The sequence below is a fragment of the Lissotriton vulgaris genome, chromosome 1_1 (assembly GCF_964263255.1).
Source record: "Lissotriton vulgaris chromosome 1_1, aLisVul1.2, whole genome shotgun sequence".
Lineage (NCBI taxonomy): Eukaryota > Metazoa > Chordata > Amphibia > Caudata > Salamandridae > Lissotriton > Lissotriton vulgaris.
In genome coordinates, this window is record NC_141685.1 from 1,486,171,264 (window position 1) to 1,486,193,172 (window position 21,909).

Sequence of the window (21,909 nt, forward strand, 5' to 3'; positions counted from 1 at the left end):
TTTAACCTCGTCTGCTGTGATACGTTGTGCTCGAAATTCTCTTTGACCCTCCGACAGTCAGGCCAGCGCAATCTCATTTAGGTAGCTACTCAGGTCTTAAGTGAAGCCCCTGTCATGCGTTTGGTATAGATTAGTATAATTATCTGTGATGATCGCCAGTATGTTCTTGGTGTCATAGTATTCTGTGCCATTGGGAGAGGTCATTTTCAGTATGTTCGTGTGCGCCAATGGTGTCTTGAACTTTTGGGCCAAAGCTCATCCCAGTCTTCCCCCTCTCCATACACCCTCGCCACCGCGTATTTAGACATGATTTATCTCTAGGTCCATGGTAGCATCATAATCCGTCACCAGCTGATGTATATTGGCTAAGATTGTAGGTTCTTAGCATGTTTGCTGCTGGTGTTCTAACCTTTGTATTTGATGCTCCGTGTTGTGCAGTTGAGTGTGCATTCATTATAAGATCCTGGAGTCCTGGTCCCTGTCCACAAATGTCCCTATTATTAAAAAAGGAGATAGGGGCCACCTAAATGTTATACACCTATTTCCCTGGTAGATAGTTCTGTTAAGATATTGGGGAGGGTATTTTTAATCGCCTGCAGAGATGGGTTGTAGAAAATAACATTTTATCTGCATGTCAATATGGTTTCCGTCCAGGATTAGATACAGTGGAACAGTGCCCGAATTTACATCTGATAGTAACTATACTGTCGCCAGGCGCTGTCTGCTATATCTACCCATCATAGATCTTTCCACCCCTTTTAATGGTGGAAATAGAACCAAGTTATGGCTGATGTTAATGAAATTGGGGGCAGATATTGCGCTGGTGAATTTTTCTAAATGACCTCTATGAAAATTTGAATACAAAGGTCTGGTCGAGCGAATTTTCAGACATCTAGCTCCTAGCCAGTGAATTGCACTAGAAGTGCATGTTGGCACCGTTACGTCTTATTTTATATATTAATGATTTGGATGTTTCTTTATTAGATTCTAGGATGTGTCAATAATCGCCAACTCAGCTGCCCCGGCTTTATTATATGTCGACAATGCAGTATTGCTCGGTAGAACTCTATGAGGTCTTCGTAATCTGGTGGAATCTTTTGTACTTTTTATCAGGACATTAGATATGAAAACTAACTTTGAGAAGTAACATTTAATGGTGTGTGGCCCAAGTAGGAATGTTGTGCCAGTACTAAACCTGGGTGATGAGCAGTTAAGTGCAGTTACAAATTTCTGTTGCTTAGGGCTGGATTTTGATGAAACAACTCCTGGCAGATGCAAGTAAACACTGCTCGGCGGAAACTTGGGAGGGCAGCAGGCTCCCTTTATAATCCAGCCAAGAGGGATGGTAGGTCTGCTATCTATCCTTTCCTTAAAATTTATCAAATGCAATATATTCCTACAGCCACCTATGGAACCGGGTTTGGGGGTTCCACAATGCTGCCCCCGTTCAGGTGGTAGAGAATAGAATCTGTAGGAAACTGCTAAATCTCTCGCCCTCAAGCGCAAATTTTATTCTGCACTCTGAATTAAATCTAGAGTATATAATAGTTTGCATTAAATTGGCTCCCCTTTTGTTATGGGTCAGCGTGTGGAGTAATAAGAAGGCTAGTTTTAACAGGGCAGTTATTGAGGATTGCCTGAAATTGGAAAGGGGCCTGGTTTACCTTGGTTGAGTTACGTCGGCAAAACCTTGGGCAATCTTGGCCTTTCTGAATTGTTTAGGAGCATGCTATCTCTTTGAGGATCCAGGAGGCTGCTAGTAAGCATACTATCCACCACTACTATACTATGTTTGCAACAGGTGATTCGGTCTTGTATTTAACATTAGAGCTAACCCGATGGGAAAGGTCCCTTTTATTCAATTTTAAGTCAGGGATGGTCTCGCGCCTAGTATGTTTTCACAAAACAGAAGGTATGTGGGGTAAGGTACTCCCCCTTGTCTCCATGATGGCAAGTCGGAACAGTCTTTGCTGCACTTTATATTTTTTTGTGTTTTTTATCGTAAGTTCTTTCAATCATGTCTTAAACCTTTATTGATTAAGTTAGCATTTCGGCAATGTAGGGTGGCACTAACATAGCTTCAACTGTTAAACAGCCCTGATATCTGTTTTAATGTATGCTGCTTTCTTAACCTCTTCGGTGCTCATGACGAGACCAGCTCGTCATGAGTCACGGTGGAGCTGTGCTGATGATGAGCTGGTCTCGTCATAACGGCTCTGCATCGCCCACGCACGATTAATTCCCCACCTGTGCGTGCAAATTATTCAGTGGGCGGGGTCGTGACGAGACCAGTTCGTCATGAGCACAGCTCCACTGTGACTCATGACGAGCTGGTCTCGCCACGAGCATTGAGGCGCCGCACTCACCCCTCCGCCCTCCGCACCGTGGGGGAAATTACCCTCGCAGGGAAGGGGTTAAGATGGTCATCCAAAGTAGAAAATCAACGGAGAAGAGATAAAAATGAATTTTACTTGTTTTTTTGTTTATGAAGTGCACAGATTTTATATTTTATTTATTCTAGTATTGGAAGTCTGTGATAATTAATTTTTGCATGCACATTTTATTGTATTGGTTTTATCTTGTGCTTTTATTATCTTTTCCTAAGATCGAATAAAGAAGAATTGAAATGAGTGTGCAGAGCTTTAAGGATGCCTGCTTGTTTACCAAGGCATATGCCTCTAATGGTGGCTTTAAATGATTCCCAGAGAGTTCTCGCCCTGTCCACAGAGCCTGTCTTGTCTACAAAGTATGCAGTTATACTAGACCTTATTTTGTACTGAAATATAGTATCTGTCAGCTCTGTTGACCGAAACATCCACAGGAATTGGGTGGGTGCATATATGGGGATCGCCATCATGAGCAAGACCGGGGCGTAGTCAGATGGTGCTCTGGGAAGGAGTGCGATAGCCCACGTCTAGTCACCTACATCTTGAATATTCAGCTAGTAGTTCAGATGAGACCATGTGTTATGAACAGAAGATATGAATGTGCCTTCACGCTTGGTGGGATATTTCATTCTCCACAAATGTAACATTCCATGATCTTCCATGCCAGGCAGTATAGCCTAAACAGCCTGCTTACCATGCCAGTGCGTGGAGGCTGATCTAACAAGAGTGGGGTTCAGGCAAGTATGAGGCCCCACCCAACAGAATGCTGCTTGTCGTTAGTGGGAGTAGTTTGTACCACACTGCAGTGTAGACTGCTGGGTTGTCAGTATGCGGGCCATATGTGTTCACTGGTGTTATATGGGTACCATGAATAGTGCCTTGTGCCACCATATAGCGGCCCAGGGGCCAACTAAACATGCAGCTTATTTTCCTTCATTGTGCTGGGCACACCTTTAAAAAGGTGCGCCCAGCACATGAGGAATGTGCTGCCCTCAGGGCAGTCGCAAACTCAAGCTGCCCTGAGTGCAGCACATTCATGTGAAAAACTGAGTGGCTGCTATAAAGATTCTCGGTGTTATCACAGTGTAGGCAGCAGCCCGCCTGCACTTTGAAGGGTCATTAGAGATCCCTTGTAGCGGGTGCAGTCAGTGACTGCACCCCCTGGCTAGGGGATGTCTGGGGGGTCCATAGGATCCCCTTTCCCCCCTTCAGAGGGCTGCTCTCAGGGGAGGCACTGACAGTGCACCGCCTTTTAAATAGCGCACTGTCAGTGCGCCTCCTGAGAGCATCCTTGCCTCTGCGTCCGGGTCTGTAATACGGTGCGGGCGCAGAGGCACAGGGATTCCCTCTTTTGCATGGAGCACATCCCCATGCAAATGAGGGAATACGCTCTGAAGATTGCGCTGGCACTTTATGTGCCCAACCACTATTAGCAATTGCAGAAGGGGGCGCAGAATGGTCTGGGGTCTCTTCTGCAATACCAACGTGCCCCGGGAGCACGCAAAGCGGGCGCAAACGCCCATTGCGCCCCAGGGCACTTTGTGTAATATGCCCCCAGGTCATCAGAACATGCGTATGTGGGATGGAAAGAGACCTCTTTCCTGGCTAAAATCAAGAAGCCCATGAATAGGACAAGTAAGACAATGCATATTTATGCGTTGACCATTTACCTGCTACCCTTTTCTTGGGTTGGGGGTCAGGTGTGTTTCTTGCAGATAGACAATATCAATTTTATGGCCGACTAGGTATGCTGTAACTAGGTATGCTGTTAACAGGTCATTAAGGCCCCTAACATTCTAAGATAGGAACGAAATAGGATCACCTCCCACATCCGTTGCCATGTGAGAATACGGAATGAGTGTGCACATGCCGTGCTCCTCGTTTAAGTATTACAGATTGTTACGTGATAATATGTACTTCCGTTAGGAAATATCCAGGGCCATTGGAATTATGCGGAAGAGGAGGGTCAAAATATGCAGCTGGGTTGAGTAATTATGCAGCAAGAAAAGGCAAATTATGTGGAGTAATGCAGCACATTTTGTGCTAGTATTACTTTTTTATTTTGTCATTTTAAAACTTGTTAACACCGCCTTGCCATTGGTTGCACCCAGGGCTTAATTTGTAAAAATATAAGTACCAGGGCCCTAGTCAGGATGCCACTGAAGCTTGTACAGTTCCACTGCCCCTTCAAGCGCTGCTACTGACAGTATTAACACAACTACTAACCATCACACTCCTACATGTGTGAAAATTCAGACTATTTAAGTCCTCCAAAGCAATAAAAATGGCTTGGGTAGCAGGTATTAGGCATTTTTAATGCATATTGAATTAATAAACAAGTGTTGTTGTGCTCATCTCTAAATTAGACAAACAGCTCCACCCATTTGGCAGACTGTCATATGTACTGGTGTTGACATTTAAGTGCCGGTGCTGAACACCGGAAACCACCGGCTCAAATTAAGCACTGGGTGTCCCTCCTCATTAGTACCATTTTAACACCAAAATATAGCAATAAGCAACTGAAAGGTGACCAGCCAACCTTTACAAAGGGCCTTACACCTCACGGCAACATGTGTCACTGCGTTTTAGTAACTTTGAACCATTTGAGCTAGATACAAATTTTCTTTTTGTTAAAATCTTCAGATTATGCAGCAGATGATGGATTATGTGCAGAATGCGGAAAATCTATAATCATACAAAAATCACTGCAGCGGCACAGTCACATAATTCTAATGGCCTCTCAGTGTTAAAAAATCATGTGAAACAGCCCGTACCTCAACCCACCCCCACATCAGCCCAATCATACCAGTAGCATTCCCTTGTCTGAAAACATAGCTACTTTGAGAACAAAATAAACAACAGTAACTAAACATCAAATGAATCGCCCTGAAGGTCAAAAAGGGTTATGGGGAACACCAAGTGGGGCGACTAAGTCACCAGTGGGTATTATCTGCAGTGGCAGAGTTGGTTGGGATGTACAGTATAGGACACCAGGGTATTTGAGGTTTTAGGCCGGCTCTTGGTGAAGGCAAGCAGAGGTTTCAATAAAAACAGGGGCTTAGTGTTGTGTTAGTCTGCGTCGCCATACTGTGAGGACCTCCCTGACATCGCTGGGGTAGGCATAGGGCACCGTCCATGAATGTGGTCTTTTCTCAGGAGACAAGCGGCCTTCTTAGGGTCTTGAAAAATATGCTGCTTGCCCTCCAATTAGAACCTGAGGAAAGCAGAATGTAGCATTACGCATTCTATACCGGCCTGCTGTTGCAATTTTTTTACTGCCAAGAACTCCTGTTGCACCTCTTTTATCGCCAACGTGAAGTTGGTCATGGCTCCTTTATCCCACGGCAGTCTGAGAATCGAGCCCCTGTCTTTAAAGTTCATGAGACATTCTAATATGAGTTGGGAAAGGAGCCGCAAGGCCAGTGATAGGTGCGCTCTTTCTATCATGAAGAGACACGTAAGTTAGTCCTCACCAAATATTGCCTGAAGAAGGTTCTCCATGAAGGTTTCCAGCTTCCCTATGTTAGTCGTTTCCGGTATTCCTAGAATACGCACAGTGTTTCTCCATGACCTGGCCTCTAGGTCCTCTGATTTCACATTACTTGACACCAGTGCCTTTTCAACTTCACCAATCTACACACCTTACTTTGTGCTTCATCCTTGACATCCAAAATGCACTGTTCCGCAGCTGCTATGATGCGCTGATCTGGTTTGCCCAGCCGTTGAATCATATGAGGTCTGGGGAAATGTCCTGGAGGTTTTCCGAATTAGTGGGCTCAGCGTGGTCTTACGGCCTTTGTTATGCCATCTGGTATCTGTGCTTAGACTCAAAGTGCAGTTTTGATTGCCTGTGGTCAGAGGTCCACATGTTGGAGACGTTGCCCTGCGGGTTCCTACCTGGTTCGGTCACTGTGCGTAAAGGCTCAGATCAGCACGGTAGCACTGTGTAGACTCCTCAGGGTGTCAGTAGAATCACCACAGCTGGCATCTCAGAGGGTGCTGTGAGTGCCGGTGCTGACTGATTGCCCCTTACTCCCCTTCAGCAGTCACCCCTGCCACAGCATTGTGGGTTCCGTCTTCCCTATCCAGTTCACCTACAAAGGAGCTTGAGCAGAGCCAGGTGTTTAATGCAGGGGCCTAGATTAGTAGATTCCGGCCGGTATCATTCTATGGTGTTAGTGCTGAGGTCTCAAAGTAGTATTTCAGCCTGCCTGAGGCAAGGACAGCAGTGTCATTTTAGCCAGTATCAGACAGGCCAGCAATCAATCCTCCAGTCCCATCTGCACCACAGCAGAAATGTCACCCATGCCCTCATGGCAGTGCTATGGGTCCTGTCTTCCTCTCCGGAGGCCCAAGTTCAGCGATATGAGACGATCCAGGAGCTTAGGATAGGGGCACCCAAGGGAGCTGCAATCAGTCCCCACCCGCGGTGCAGGCAATCAGGTCCAGTCACAGCCCCAAGCTGCTCACAGTTGGGGTGAGGCAGGTTCAAGGCCAGTGCCTTGCCCCTGACACAATGAGGCCCCAGATTCAAGCCTGCTGCCCTGTTTCGCACAGCCGTAGCACAGCACCAATCACCATACACCATCACCCGGCAGGCCTTACTCTTTCCCGCCGGCCGCTCAGTCTGCTATAACTTTTACTGGGACCCACTGATTGTCGTAATCAGAGAAGGCATCAAACCACCGCCCGGAGAACCCCGGCTCCAGTTACCTGCATGCCGGCCTCAGGCTCTCAGCCTCCACTCTGATATCTTCAACCCCAGGCGCTCGCCCGCAGCAATCAAGCAGCCCACCACGATACATAGAGTCAGGAGATGAAATTTGCAGCAAATGTTGTGCTCATGCCGCAAGATGACTATCGGATATAGATACTGACCACCCAAGCCTTATTAAAGCGCGGACATGTCGGCTCTCTAGCACCCCGCAGAAATTAAGACTCGCCCAGCTTTCAACAAATTGTACGGATCCAACGACCAGTGGTAGCATGGAAAAATGCTATTTGCCAGATTAACCACAGAACATTAATACCAGTGAGCAATATGTAATGGTCAAGATATGCAAACAATACACATGTGCCAAATTTAGACAGATTTGGTCACTGCTAGAAATGGTTTAAAATTTTAATTTTGTTGGATCGAATAAGAAATCGGGACTTCAATGATTTTTTCAGTTGTGCCCTCCCGCCTTCTGGGAGACCATACTGGTGCAATCAGCTCTCCAGAAAAGACAAAAATATGGACACTCTTTAGAGGAGAGGGAGGTGTGGATCTTGACACTGAAACATTTAAAACCAGGCACAATTATATGACATGGAGACACATACACATGAACAGGAAAACAAGCTCGGTGTTACAGAGAATGGGCGAATGGGATAGAGAAAGACTGCTTATTGTGATAAAAAAACAGGTACAGGTACAAGGAAACACCCACAGTAAGGCAACATAGCAACACAAACACAAGGAGAAGGAGGTAAACATTGGAGCAGAGGGACCAGAACATTGGGGCAGTGATACATGGAAACTGGGAGACAGAACACCACACATAGTGAAAGGGAAACCCTGACAATCAGATGAAGAAATAGAGCCATTGGCAATGGTAGCTGGGATACACGGGAAAAGGACATACAGACACCGACTCAGGGACAGGAGGGACTGGGACAAGGACACTTGAGAAAAGCATACACTGGCAGCGACAAAAAAACTGAGAACAGGACATGCAACTTGATGATAGGAAGGAACATATTGGGATGGGGAACCATGAACAAGTTTCACTGATGGAATGGAGCAGGGACAGTAAAACATGGTGAGACCGAAAGTACCTGAGAGACAGAAGGATGATAGAGATACTCAAATATTGGGATAGTGAGCTATATAATGGGAAAGGGAAGCCGCGGCCTTAAGAAACTGAGGCAAAAAAAGACAATGGAACAGAGAGACAAAGTCAATGTGGCCAATAACTCTCTCACAAAGCAAAACAAATTAACCTGCACACATACATTAACACAAGGAAATAGATACAAGCACAGAAAGAGATGCACAACCCAAAAGGGAGACTAATACATTCTGAAACTGACACTTGCACAGGCACCATAAAACAAGCATTTGCAATGCAATAGGTCTCGCATTTGCGAGAGTTTGAGCTATCGGCATTGTAAATGACAATGCCTTTTTTATTTATGTGTTTTGAAAACATGCAAGCAGTGCTTATAGTCCTTGCTTACGAGAAGCAAGGCTGGCAGTAACTGCGCCTCTTTTACTGCCAGCCTTGCTTCTATAAGTACAAAGTGCGTATTTACACACCGTTTGCAAGATTTCAAAACACATAAATAAAAGGTGTTATCATTTACAATGCCAATAGCTCAAACTCTCGCAAATGCGAGACCTATTGCATTGCAAATGCTTGTTTATTTGTGCAGCACGTAAGTGTTTGACACGTTTAAGTGGAGACATTTTTCTTTTTCTGTGGCATTTTTTTCAATAATTGGCAAAGTCTACAGGCTGACCCTGGCAAGCCTGCAAAGTTTATTTATTTATTTATTTGCACAATTATGAAACAGAAATTAAAAAGATAAGTAAAAAAAAGGTCTCCATGTAAAGCTGGCATGCAGATGCTCTCAGAGACTGGTCTACTTCTCCTGGCACTGAAGTGGATTACTTTCTATGCAATGTGCATATGTGCGAGAGCAAAAAGGCAATGGCTGAAGTAGGTTAAGCAATGGCCCCCTTGTTCTAGGTTGGTGTGTACAGAAGCAAAATGGGAATAACATCTAATCAGACCTTTCAATGAAGATAGCTAACTGAAAGGCATTTTATAATTATGTATGCATTGATATTATATATTTTTTATAAAACATGAAGTAACCCAAACAGCTAAAGGTGTCTCTGGGCCAGGCCTAATAATAAGAAAAAAAGAATAATCATCAAATCAGCTTTTCAAGGCCAGGACTATTGCCTTTGTCAGTGCTTGTTTTTAGTGGATGGGGAGCATTGAAAGCAGCAAGCTTGTATTTTACCTGGAGCAATGAACATCCTTGCACCGTCGCTGAACACTCCCCCAATCCAGAGCACCCACCTTGATTGACATTACTGTTGGCCTCTCATGTCCCCAGAGTCCGTTGACTTTGTCCTCCGCCAGTGCCACTCCCGATGGGAGTATTGATTTGTTTGCTGAACGGCAATTTGCTTCTGTTGAGTAATAGTAGTTAATTTTCTGCAAATGGCTATTTTTCGGTTAGATCATAGGAGGTGAAATTGGGTATCTGCTGGGAACTATTACTTAGGCAAAAAAGCAGCATGTGGCAGCCAGAAGGAGTAGACAGAGCGCTCAGTGACGTGGGCTATCATTTTTGACACACATGCGAACACTGGAAGTTGGACATTGAGAAAGGGATTCTATTATAAGACAAGGAGGCTCATATTTGACTCTTTTTTTTTTTAAGATGTTTATATTAAGCTTACTGAAGTTTTTGAGGTGGATGAACCAAGCTCTGTGTCTTGCAACAGAATTAAAAAAATGTGGACAACATTAAAAACAAGAATACATGGGAGGTAAGAGGAACAAGCTGAAGAACAATGGCAAAAACTTGGGGCACACTCCCTCGCTCCGGTGCAGATGGCGGCGAAACCTGAAGTTAGGCAGCCTTCGTTGGGACGTGGGCGGGGCCTGCCAAAGAAACAGGAAGGAACTGCCGGAGAGGACGTCCGGAACCCTGCAGGCTCCATGCTGAAGTCCCGGCCCCATCAGAGGAACTGGACAAAGAGCGAAGGCAGACTGCATGGCACCAGAGGCAAGACGGGGCTCCCGAGTGGTGAGGGGAGCCCCGTGGCGCGCCAAGAGACAGCCAGGGAACCTGCACACCAAGCCAGTGAGTGAGAGCTTAGCTGGGTGCATTGCCGGTACCGTGAGATGTGCACATGTCACGCCGCAGTACGCGGTCACAAAGGCGTTCACAATTCAAATCCTTTGTGCGCGTGCACATGTCCTGTTTCCCTTCCGAGGCAAGTCGACAACAATAGATCTCGCTGGCGACAGCGCTTCGCGCTGGGTTGCCAGGCGAGACCTAAAAAGGGACCAGAACAGAGAGACAAGAAACACAGGCACCAAGACTGCAAACAGAAATAGACACAGAGACACACACACACAACATATATCAACAGGTGGACACTGATACAGGGATTGAATAATAGGAGCACAGAATGAAATGCACACTGCAACAAGAAGACACTTGCATAGGGAAATACTTTCACAGGGAAATAGGCATGGCAGATACATGGACATAAGAACAGGGAGACAAAAAGTTTGAAAGACAAACATTGTCAGGGATCTTGATCCATTTTACATGAGGACATAGAAAGATCACACAGTGGCACCACACAAAAGTACTTCTGGTGTGCATTCTGTTGAACCAACATTGTTCCACAAAAGATGAGTGTGTAGGTTCTTCATGATTACCCTGGAGCTGACCGGTCCTGATAGATTGCACAGTGTCCCAGAAAGAGACAAGTCTTAAAACTGGGAAACAAAAAAGGTGGTGAAGAATGTTTTGTGGGGTGGGGCGGGCGGGGCTAGGCGCTGAACATGGCGGACACCTGAACCCGGATCTCTGTCTGGGATATCCTATTGGTCATATAAGTGCCCCGGAGCCTCGTGCATAGTACTCCCAGGCAACAGCACAGGGGCCTACCCGTTGAGAGCACCGGGAGAAGTACACAAGCTGGAGCTGCCAGGTCGGCCTTGAAATTCTACTGCAGGTATGGCGGTCATAGAGGCCAGACACGCTTGCCAAGTGTGCCCCTGGCCTTACCAGCTACCCTCAATACCACCCACAGAGGGGACATCAGAACAAGACAGAATCAGAACTCCCAGCTTGGAAGCACAGTGATGGTCCTGCAGCTGCAGATGACGTTTTCATGAGGAGGGGGCCACAGCGTCACCCACGGGGAGGAATATCAATGTACCATGCCTAAGTGGATGATGAGCCCTTGTCCCCAATGCAGTGGAAATACCTGCTGCTCAGCCCAAGTGAGGAGTGGCCTACAGACTCCAGATGGGGGGCCTACTAGGGACGGGTGGGCTCCTCAGACAGCAGTTTGTATGCCCTCAATGTCTCTTCAGCAGACTTAGTGGCTGGGGCAACGCCGTGGCGGAACAACGGCGGAGGTCCTGTGGAGCTAGTGATGCTGAGGTGAGAAAGACAGATGGAGCATCCCCCAGGAGGGGCATTGGAGAACTTCTGAGCCTGAGCAGATGGGAGCCCCTGCCTTTCTACTTCTATGGACCTTCTTGGACACTAGGAAATCCTGCAAGCCCTAGCGTGAGGGGCACCCCATGGTTTCCAACCAGGGGGCCTACTATGGGACTAGGCGGGACCCCCAAACAATCACCTTTCAAGCTTCCAGACATCCACATCACGTCGAGCCTGTGGGCACCGTCACATAACAGGGGGTAGAGGGAAAAGGGACAGCTTCATTAAGGCGCTACTCAAGCAGACCTTGCACTAACCAGCACTAGACCAACAGCGCGACACGCAGCTCTCAAGGGGACCCAGCAGCCATGATCCCAGGGGAACAGACCTGGATGTCACTAGGGACTTCCTCCTGGCACTTTCCAGGACCTGAATGATGAAATCTAGGCCATAAAAACAGGCATTCACAGTGGCCTCCAGGAGTTCCGCAAAGAGGTGGTGGGCTTGTGTGGCCACGTGGGGAATGTGAAGATTGGAACATCAGTTTACACTTCTTCATTACTAGTGTGAGGATTTGGAAAATAGATCACACCAGAATAATATTTGAAACCAGGGCATCCCGGTTGAGGTCCAGTCAGCAGATCTCACCTCCTACGACCAGAACATGTTTGAGGCCATATTGGAGGATCTGGAGCACCCACGGATCCACCTTGACCAGACAGAGTAGCTTCAAGGTGCCCGATGGGTGGTTCGCCCCAGGTTTCCTCACGTGCAATCACTTTTTTGAGGACAAAGAGGCCCTTATGGCTAAGACTAGAGAGGTGGGACAAGTCTCCTTTAACGGAGTCATGCTCTCGCTCTTCCAGGACCTTTCTATGTACACCTCAGCGAAACATCGATCATTCCGTCCCGCTACCACGTTCCCGGGATCGCAAGGGGTCAGTTACAAATGGGGGAACCTATTCCGCCTCATCAATCAGTGGGAGGGCAGACCCCGGTCTCTTACCTCCCTAGAGGTGGCAGCGAAGCTTCTGGGTTTTTCACTTCTGGAAGGGAATGCAATAGAGTTGATGGACCATGGAGAGGCTTCATGGCTAACAGGAAGGACAAAGGTCTGCTGGAGATGCAGGGCAGGCAAGTCGGACAACAGAGAGCAATGAGAGGCTCCTCTAATGTTTAAGGCAGGTCACTGGAGAGCCCTCTATAGCCCCATGAAACATCACCCCTCGATGCCCGGGGCCAACCTACATACTGCCTCAGACCATCGACACCAGAAGTTTTTCACGATTATTTTTGCAGAGGGGGCCAGCGGATCACGGCAGGAGCGGAATATGGCAAATAAACCGTTTAGGCTCACTTACACACAAGTGTGCAGAATTCGGGGTGCATTGAAACAACTTAGACATCCTCCCCCACACTGTTGTTGTTTCTTACCCCTGAGGCCTATTAGTTTTGCATCAACTGGGGGTTGGGTGGGGGAGACACCACCTATGTTTACCAAGGTACCTGCAGACTATGTTATGGTTTGGCGACAGGGGTCAGTGAGCGAACACCCATCATACACTACCCACTATGCAGCACACACCTACACTATGGATTCGGACATACAATGTAAGGAGCAGAACAACCCCACAAAGTGATTTAGTATTTTGGGCAAACTGCAGAGTTCGGGGGCGGATGACTGCCTCCTTCAGGAGAGACACTTGCTCCGTGGCGACCAACCCAGGCTCCGATCGAAGGCATTCCATCTCCAGTATCATGCCTCCACTTCTAATAAAATGGTTGGGGTTGAGATACTCATTAGGGATTCCACAAAATTACAGGATATCAGATATGGAAGAATGACCAAGGAAATTGGCAATTGGTGGCGGGAGCGTGGTGAGGCATGCCCATCGCATTATTGCGCTAACACTGAGCAGGAGGCCTTCCTGCTCCCAGTGGCTCCGAAATTTGTTAGCTTCACCAACCCCCTTCTCTTGCTTGGGGACAACCTTAACTTTGTGATGCATGCCACGCTAGACAAATCACATCAGCACATTCCCCTCCTGAGAGATCCAATGGTATGGCACAAAGTGACAACGGTTGTGCAGGAATACCTCAAATTCAACCACACTGGGGACATGGGCACCTCTGTGTTATGGGAGGCCCTGAAAGTGGTAATTCACAGAGTCTTGATCAAGGAGGCTGAGCATCTCAGATGAAAGAAGGAGCTTGAAATGCACCCCTTAAGGGATGAGCTAGCCCGAGTAGAACACAAACACAAGACCTGCCCTTCCAACAAGTTTTAGAGAATCCTCACAGCCATTTATGCCCAAACACATACCCTGGAACATAATACAGCCAACTATATCCTGGTCAGTAATGGGACTTGATTCTATGAGGGGGCAACAAAGCAGGATCCCTTCTCACCAATATACTACACAACGCATCTGGGGATACATCTGGGAGGTAAAGAGCTCAGCAGGACATCTCTGCACCTCAGACGAGCGTAAGACAAAACTGTTCCATGAGCTTTATACAGTCTTATAACAGACGGACACGCCGGAGAGTGGCACTAACCATGCCTATCGGCAGGCACTTCCCCTCCTATGGCTCATCCACGAGGACAGAGACAGCCTTAATGAACCCATCAACATTTCTGAGGTGATGTATGCAATAAAACGCCTTAAACAGGAGAAAGCACTGGAGCCGGATGGCAGAATCTCCTGCCACTACTGGATGAGTACAGGAGGTTAGGGGGCCTGAAAATCATTCTTGGGAAATCAGTGGGACTAGTGATCTCGAGTGGGTGGGGCACTCACCTTTTGACTCCATTTGGTGACCCCTTTTTGGTGGATGCTCAAATACCTTCCATACCTAGAGGTGACGGACACCCGACTTATACACATGTGCATGGCCTAACTTCAAACTCCTAGCATATTCCCTTAAAGTGCTCACTGCCTCATGTCACCTCCACCCCAACTCTTGGGTGGGGATGATAGCCTCCTTTAAAATGTCAGCCCTTCCTAAGATCTTATATATGTTCCAAGCCCTCTCCTTTTCACAATATAAGACAGATCTCCAACAGCTGGCAGGCATCTGTAAACCCTTCATATGGGCTGGCAGACGCCCCAGGCTTAAGCACCAACCTAGCACCCAACTTCCACAACATGGTGGGCTCACATTCCTGATATTCAGCTTTAATATCGAGCGGAGGTACTTAGCGGAATGGCTCAGGGAGGAGACGGATAAGCCATGGTGCTTCATTAATCAAGACCTGATGGTTAGACCATTAGCGGAGGTACTCTGGCTGCCCAAATCCCAACGTAGCCGTAATCTCTACATTTTGCCAGTGACAAAGGATATCCTGGATGCTTGGGACTACCTCTCCTGAAATGAGGTGGGAGGGGGGCACTTGGCATCCATCCCTCTTAACACAGAATCATGGGAACAGAGAGACTTTACCCCAGAGCTAGAAAGGTTGCGGTTTCGCACCTGGATAAACAGAGGCTGCTTTTGACTCCAAGATATGTTTCACAATCACACCATAAGATCTTTAGAAGACATCAAATGGACATAGTAGATTCCCAAGCGGAAAATATTTCAATCTCTCCAAATTAGACACTGGGTGCTGCAACTTGGGGTAAAGACTGCAGCAACGCGGCCCCTCACGTACTTCGAGCAGTTCCTACAGAGCCTTCTGACGTTGCGACTCTTGGTGTACCAAATTTACTTCACTCTACTCACGAACGCCCCGCATACACACCCAACTTACCACACTCGAGAGGAGGACCTGGCGGTTGCCCTAGAAGATAAATAAAGGGATACCATATACACGTGCATGAGCAACTTCGTGAGACTCCCACATGTTCGGGAGACACTATACAAGATCATGTATGGGTTGCATTATACAACAGCACGTTTACAGAGGTAGGACAGCACTAAATCAGGGAGCTGCTGGAGGGGGTGTGGAGAGATTGGAACTATCTACCACATCCTGTGGCCCTGCCCTCGCCTAGGCCAATTTTGCAAGCCATCGCCTCAATCAAGGGATGTCCCTTGGAGAAAGATCCCACCTCGATCCTACTGGAGCTGCTACAAAAGGCCACATATCCACTTCACTCTCCCCAGGGGAAGGGAATCTTGCACCTCCTCTTGGCAGCTAAACAGACCATCTTGGCCCTTTAGGGTAAAGACTCCTCTCCAATTCCTCCACGTGTCTATTGAGTGTATGACAGCTCCTGGCATATGAGAAGATATTATACAACATGCAGGATGCCTCGGATAAATTCATAGCCTTGTGGAACCCGATGCTGTATTAACATCATCGAGCTAATCGGGATCTTACATGTCCAAACTGCCTCCGAGCACAGGGTTTACTAAACTATTACAGACCATCTGCTGAGGACGATACTGAACTTTTATGAGCCTGCTGAATATAGACCTCCTGATTTTTCAGCAAGGTGGCGTCATGGTGTGGGAAGGTATGTGGGGGGCATTGTTTTTAGTTCTTCTTTGGTTGGCTTAGTGGTCGCAAGTGGGAATGCACGCTTTTTGTTTGTACTAAAAATGTACATTCCCTTTCTGATCCTTGTTAGACATTGCTAAAGCCCTCCTATTGCTGGAACCACGGGACAGACTGGCTCACTCACTATCAACTGTTTGCAGATTGTATCCTGGAACGTCAATGGTATGTTGGATAAGCTGAGTGACGGGGGATCTTTAGGTCAGCCTTGCACCATGGAGCAGATCTGCTTCAAGGGATGCATCTCTTGGGCTCCAAATGTCCATTCTAGCTGTGATACGGTGATAGAGTATACCACACCAGATTCGTCTCACTATTCTGCTACAAAATAGGTTCCGATTTGTTCACACACAATCATGGCATGACAATCAGAGCCATTACATTGCCATTACAGTGATGCTGCATGGTTTCCCCAGTCTATTGTTAATGTGTGTGCAACCCCCCGCCCCCCATTGCTCAAACATCTCAGTTGCCTAATCTCGTAACTCCTGATGGGTCGTCTTGTGGTGGGTGGTGATTTTAACAGAATAGCAGGCTTGGAGCTGGATAGATATGTACTGGACACGTGGGGGCATATTGTCTGGTCCTAATCCACCATTGCACTATGTGGACTCAATGGGCCTGTGTGACGTCAGGCACAAGTTCCATCCCCGGGAGAGAGCCTACACTTTCAACTCCTACTCCAGGCTGGATTAGGTCATGGTCCCTGAGCCAGACACAGGCTCTATTTTAGATGCCCCGATATTGGCTTGGGGTCTTTCAGACTGCTATCATGTCAGACTGAGCGTAAAGGGGACAAGGCTCCAAGACCGGGGTGTGTGTATACTTTCTGTTTGGTGGTTGACAGACCCCAAGTTCAGATCACACCTTCTTTCCAAAATGGAGGGATACTTTGCCCAGAATGCCTATTCAGTGTGCTCTAGGATCCCTCTAGGAGAGGCCTTCAAGCGGGGGGAGGTGTATCAGCTATCTGTCTGGCCAACGTAGACAACAAATACAAGAGAGCACTGATTTGGAGGTTACTGCTTTGGGGTTGGAGGCTTGATGCTGATCTGCCCCTGACCCTATGTTACAGTGCAACGATGACTTTCACAAAGCCCAAATCTGCCTATTATTGTTGGGGGAGGCAAGGGTGGACTGACTCGCCTCTCAGCAGTTTGCCGTGGGGTTTGACTCTGCCCTGTGGATTTTGCATTGCACTTTATTTGCTCGTCTTTGCCTGTTTTTTGGGACTACTGCCGCTCTTTAGAGCCACGGTGTGGGACTGCGAGGACCATCAGCCGTAGCGAAACAACACCTGCCGCAGCTGGGGACTCTTCCCGCCCACTCCTTGCCTCTATTTAGCCATGCCCATTTCCGCGTAACGCGGGACGCACGCGGTTGCGCCCGGGCAAAGCCGGGCCGAGGGCGGGCCCGTTTTAGCCCGTTCTTGACCGAGAAAGACTGGCCCGGGCCATTCCCTTTTCGCCCGTTTTAGGTAAATTGCGTACACCTTGGCCTAGTGGTAAGTCCGTCCGTAGACCTATACAATAACATGTCGGTATGCGAGAGTAGGAGTAAGGTCACAACTGCAGTGACTCTCTTAACCGGTACATTGGATAATTTTATAACGAGAGCTAACTCTGTAATTGATCAAGGATAACCTTAATGGAACGTCGGGTGTCACAAGATTTGGCCATGGCTAAAAGATCTTCTATGGGCCATTTTGCGACAGCTCGTACACCTGAGCCCGCTACAAGAGCTATTACCACCGAAGCCCAAGTACTTGTATATAGCCCGCCCAGCTCCCAGGAACCGTCTTACATTTTGCCTGCGACTAATCTACACTTATTAGCAACCACAGAGGCTGCCTCAGCACCAATAAGGGTTAGTTCGCCAGAGAAAATGAATACTAGGCAACTACGGAAGAGACGCGAGGGAGCAGTACCGAAGAGGAAGTGGGCTAATACGATTGTTACTGGTGGTAGGCAACCCAAAGTAGCTAAAGGCATAGGTAAAATTGATATATCATCCAAGACCAAGGGGGATAATGCCCGGTATACCCCGACTAGGCATGCCCTTTCGCCTCCAAATGTACCGAGTCAAGACTTAGTTTCCGGAAGTGGTGCAAGCAGTTCGGGCAGAATTCAGATGGATGATGATCCCTTGTTGCAAAAATTGGGGGCACTGTTGAGATCTTCCCTTCAACCACTGGAAACTAGACTTCTATGTATTGAGCAACAGCTCTCCCTGTTAGAATTAGCCACAAGGGGTTTGTCGGACATTACGAAGGCAAAAATGCCATACTCGGGCACCGCCCAGTTAAGTACTGTACCCGATGCACAAGTAATTTATAAATCCCCGCCCTCTGTTCAGCAACCCAATTTAAATATCCCCAATCTACCGATGACAAAACCCTCTGTAGAATTATCTAGTCCTACCCATCCATCTGGAAGCGGAACTTTATCTTCTAAAACTAATCATAAAGAGTCTGGAGGGGTCCTGCCTGTGGGGGTAACCCTGGGAGTTCGTAGAATTAATCTACCACCAGAAACTAGCCCATACCAGGTAGTACTGACTGGAGTGCCAGAATTAAGTAACCCCAGTCAGGAATCTTTCATGTCTTTAAAGAATAAAGTGACACACTGGCTCAATATAAACCGACCCTTACCCCCACATATTATGAGTGAAATACTGATGGTACGTAGAATTGCATGGGTGAGACATAGTCTAAAAACCATCTTAGGTGACTGCGTGCTGGTAAATTTTAGGGACCCACACACGGTGGATTATATTTGCACTTTGAGAAATCATAATGCAAGGCCATCTATAGAACCTCGACCACTTTCTTACTTTTATCCATTAACTAACTTACCTGACTGTGGAGGCGATTGGACACGGGTTATGCACCAGGCTCAGGGTAGGCTGGAAAATGGATGGCATGGTCCATTAAATGGCCGGAGAGACATTCCCACCCAAAACAGATTAAGTTGCCTAGAAATGGTGGGCTGACTACAGTCGACCAGGGAAAATATACTAAGTGATGTACAGAGGGGAGGAAATCAAAATCAAAATCCCTGTAAGACGCATAGTACAACAAAGAAAAGTGACTTAGTGGACCATCATATTGAAACTAGTTTGGGTAACATAGGTAAGGGCCCTCAAAATATATACATTGTAATAGGCGAAGGGGGATCGAGGAGTGACCGAAAAATCCATGAGCACAACGTAGGTATCCCTTGTAAACTGTTGGCAACACCCTTGGATGTCGATCAAGAACAAATCCTGTTAGACCACCAACAGGACATAGGAGACCGTTTGGATCCTACGTAAGCATGGGCGGAAAATCCGTTCCGCTCGCGGATTTTTGGTAAATTCGCAATCCGCGAACGCTCGCAAATTTACCGAAAATCCGCAAATTCGCACGCAGCGGATTTTTTTTTTCTTGGTGATACAATTTTGCGGCGTGCGGCGTAAGTTCGCAATTGCGAACATGTAGGTGCGGCGGGCAGCAACAATCTCGCACTCGCGAAATTACAAAATTTGCAATTCTGCACAAGAAATCCACTAGCAAGCAGCATAGACCTTCTGAAAATTATGATTTTTATCAGAATAACTCCTCAGGTTGACATTTGCCTGCACTTTTTTGGATTTGAGGCCTTTTGAATTTCTTTGGATCACTTTTGGATTAGAAATCAACTTTCACAAGTAAGTTTGTTTGGGGCATTACAGTTGCTGTTCTGCAGAAAAACAAGTTTTGCTAAACTGAAAGCACTCAGCAGGTGCAAAAGTTCAAATTCATCATTAGTAACCATTCCCTGTAGTGCTTCCTGACTGGGGCCCCTCCAGAGTTCAGTTGCTAGTTGCAACAATTGTATGACCTTGCTCTGACCCTCACAGCCGGATCATAGAATAGCTACAAGTAGGCCACAAAGGTCCTGGAAAAAAAATTGCACTGCAACAGAAAGCAAATTACAGATAAGGAAGCAGGGGCCAGACTGGAATTTTAAAACAGTGACACATTAATAAATCAACCCCAAATTAATTCATGTCAGTTGAAGCAGGGCAGGTGTGCTTGCTTTCCCCCCCCCATAATCTACAGTGATGATGATGAACCAGAGGGTGGCATTGATGTACCAGAGGGTGGCATGGGTGAAACAGAGGGTGGCAGTGTTGAAACATAGGGTGCTGTGAACCTGTGATGATGAACCAGACGTAGAAACAACATAGTCGCGACCGTTGCGTGCCGCCAAGTAAGTTCGCAATTGCGAACTGGTACAAAATCCTCGCGGACTGGCAGAAACCCTTGCGAACACTATAAAAACAAGCAAATTCGCGAGAATTCGCGGATTTTGCGGATTGCGAGTTCGCAAATACGCAAATTCGCGAACGCCAGATTCGCAAAATTCGCCCATGCTTAATCCTACGTTTTATGGCAATAGCATAGTCGATTCCAAGATGGATAAGGCCCCAAGTAAGATCTCAGATAAGGGAGATATTATTACAGTTCTATCTTGGAAAGTAGCGGGTCTATCTAATAAGCTAAGGACCCAGCGTTCTTACCCTTTATACGAAATTTTTCCTTTCTTTGTCTTCAGGAGTGTTGGGAGCGGGAAGATATCCATATTAATGGCTACCGTACCTTTCACACTCCCGCTAAGTTGTCATCAAGGGGCAGAAATGCAGGGGGTCTTTGTACCTATATATCAAACACTGTAAATATCACGGTCAAAAAATCTAACATGGGATCAAACTACTATCAGTTTCTGGTATTTAAAGTGGGAGGAAATCAAGTTATTAACTTGATCAACTTCTACAACAATATTCCAAAGACAGAATTAACCAATGCATTTGAGGAACTCTCACAAAGTATGCAGAACCCTGATGAAAATTGCCCTGTGGGGGAATGTGTTGTATGGACGGGGGACTTCAATTGCTATTTATGCCCAAATAGTCACACAAGCGTTTGTGGGTTGGATAACCTTAAAGGTGACCCTTGCACTCATTTTACACATACCACTATTGGGAACTCTTTTAATAACTTATTATTCCAGTTGGATCTAGGATTTGTAAACAAACTTTGTTGCCCGCAGGCTGCTTTTGTACCCACATTTAATGGTAAGGGGTGCAACTCAATGATAGATTTTGCTTTGGTCTCGAACAGTCACTCTTGCAATGTTCTTAATTTTAAAACATGTGACATTGCAATAAGTGACCACTTCCCCAACAGTTTTTCTCTAATCTTTACAGCACGAAGCAGTAAGAACAATGATGTAATTGACAATCTATATAGACACAGGATAACATTAGCAAAATTGAATGGTTATTCCATAAAATTTAATAAAGTAGAGCCCACTGCCTTCTTTGAAAACTTATTAAAAAATAAGTACAAGGATTTTATGACTTGCCTTTTAGAAATTAATGATTGTGATTTAGTTACCTTGGCTTTTCGTAGTATTTCAGAAGAAATCTGTAAAACCCTCACAGGAACTATGAGGAAATGTTCGAGAACTAAGGCTGAGGGCTGGTTCGTTCAGTGTGCAGCAAAGCAAATGCACTTTTAAAGCTGACACTTAAGAGAACCAAAAAATGTTACTGAGATAAGAAAGGCCAGAGCCATATATTACAATGCAATAAAAAAATCGGAGGAAGGAGTTGAAGCAGGAGGCGTGGCGAGTTTTACATCAAGCATGTCTCTTGAAAGATAATATTGGATTCTGGAAGGCGGTGAATGCCCCTTTCTTCGGGTATAGGAAAACAGATTCCATAGAGATGGCAATAGAAGAAGGCATCTGGGTGGATAATTTTACTGAGTTATATAAAAAAGACGACTTTGTAGGGAGTAGGCATGTT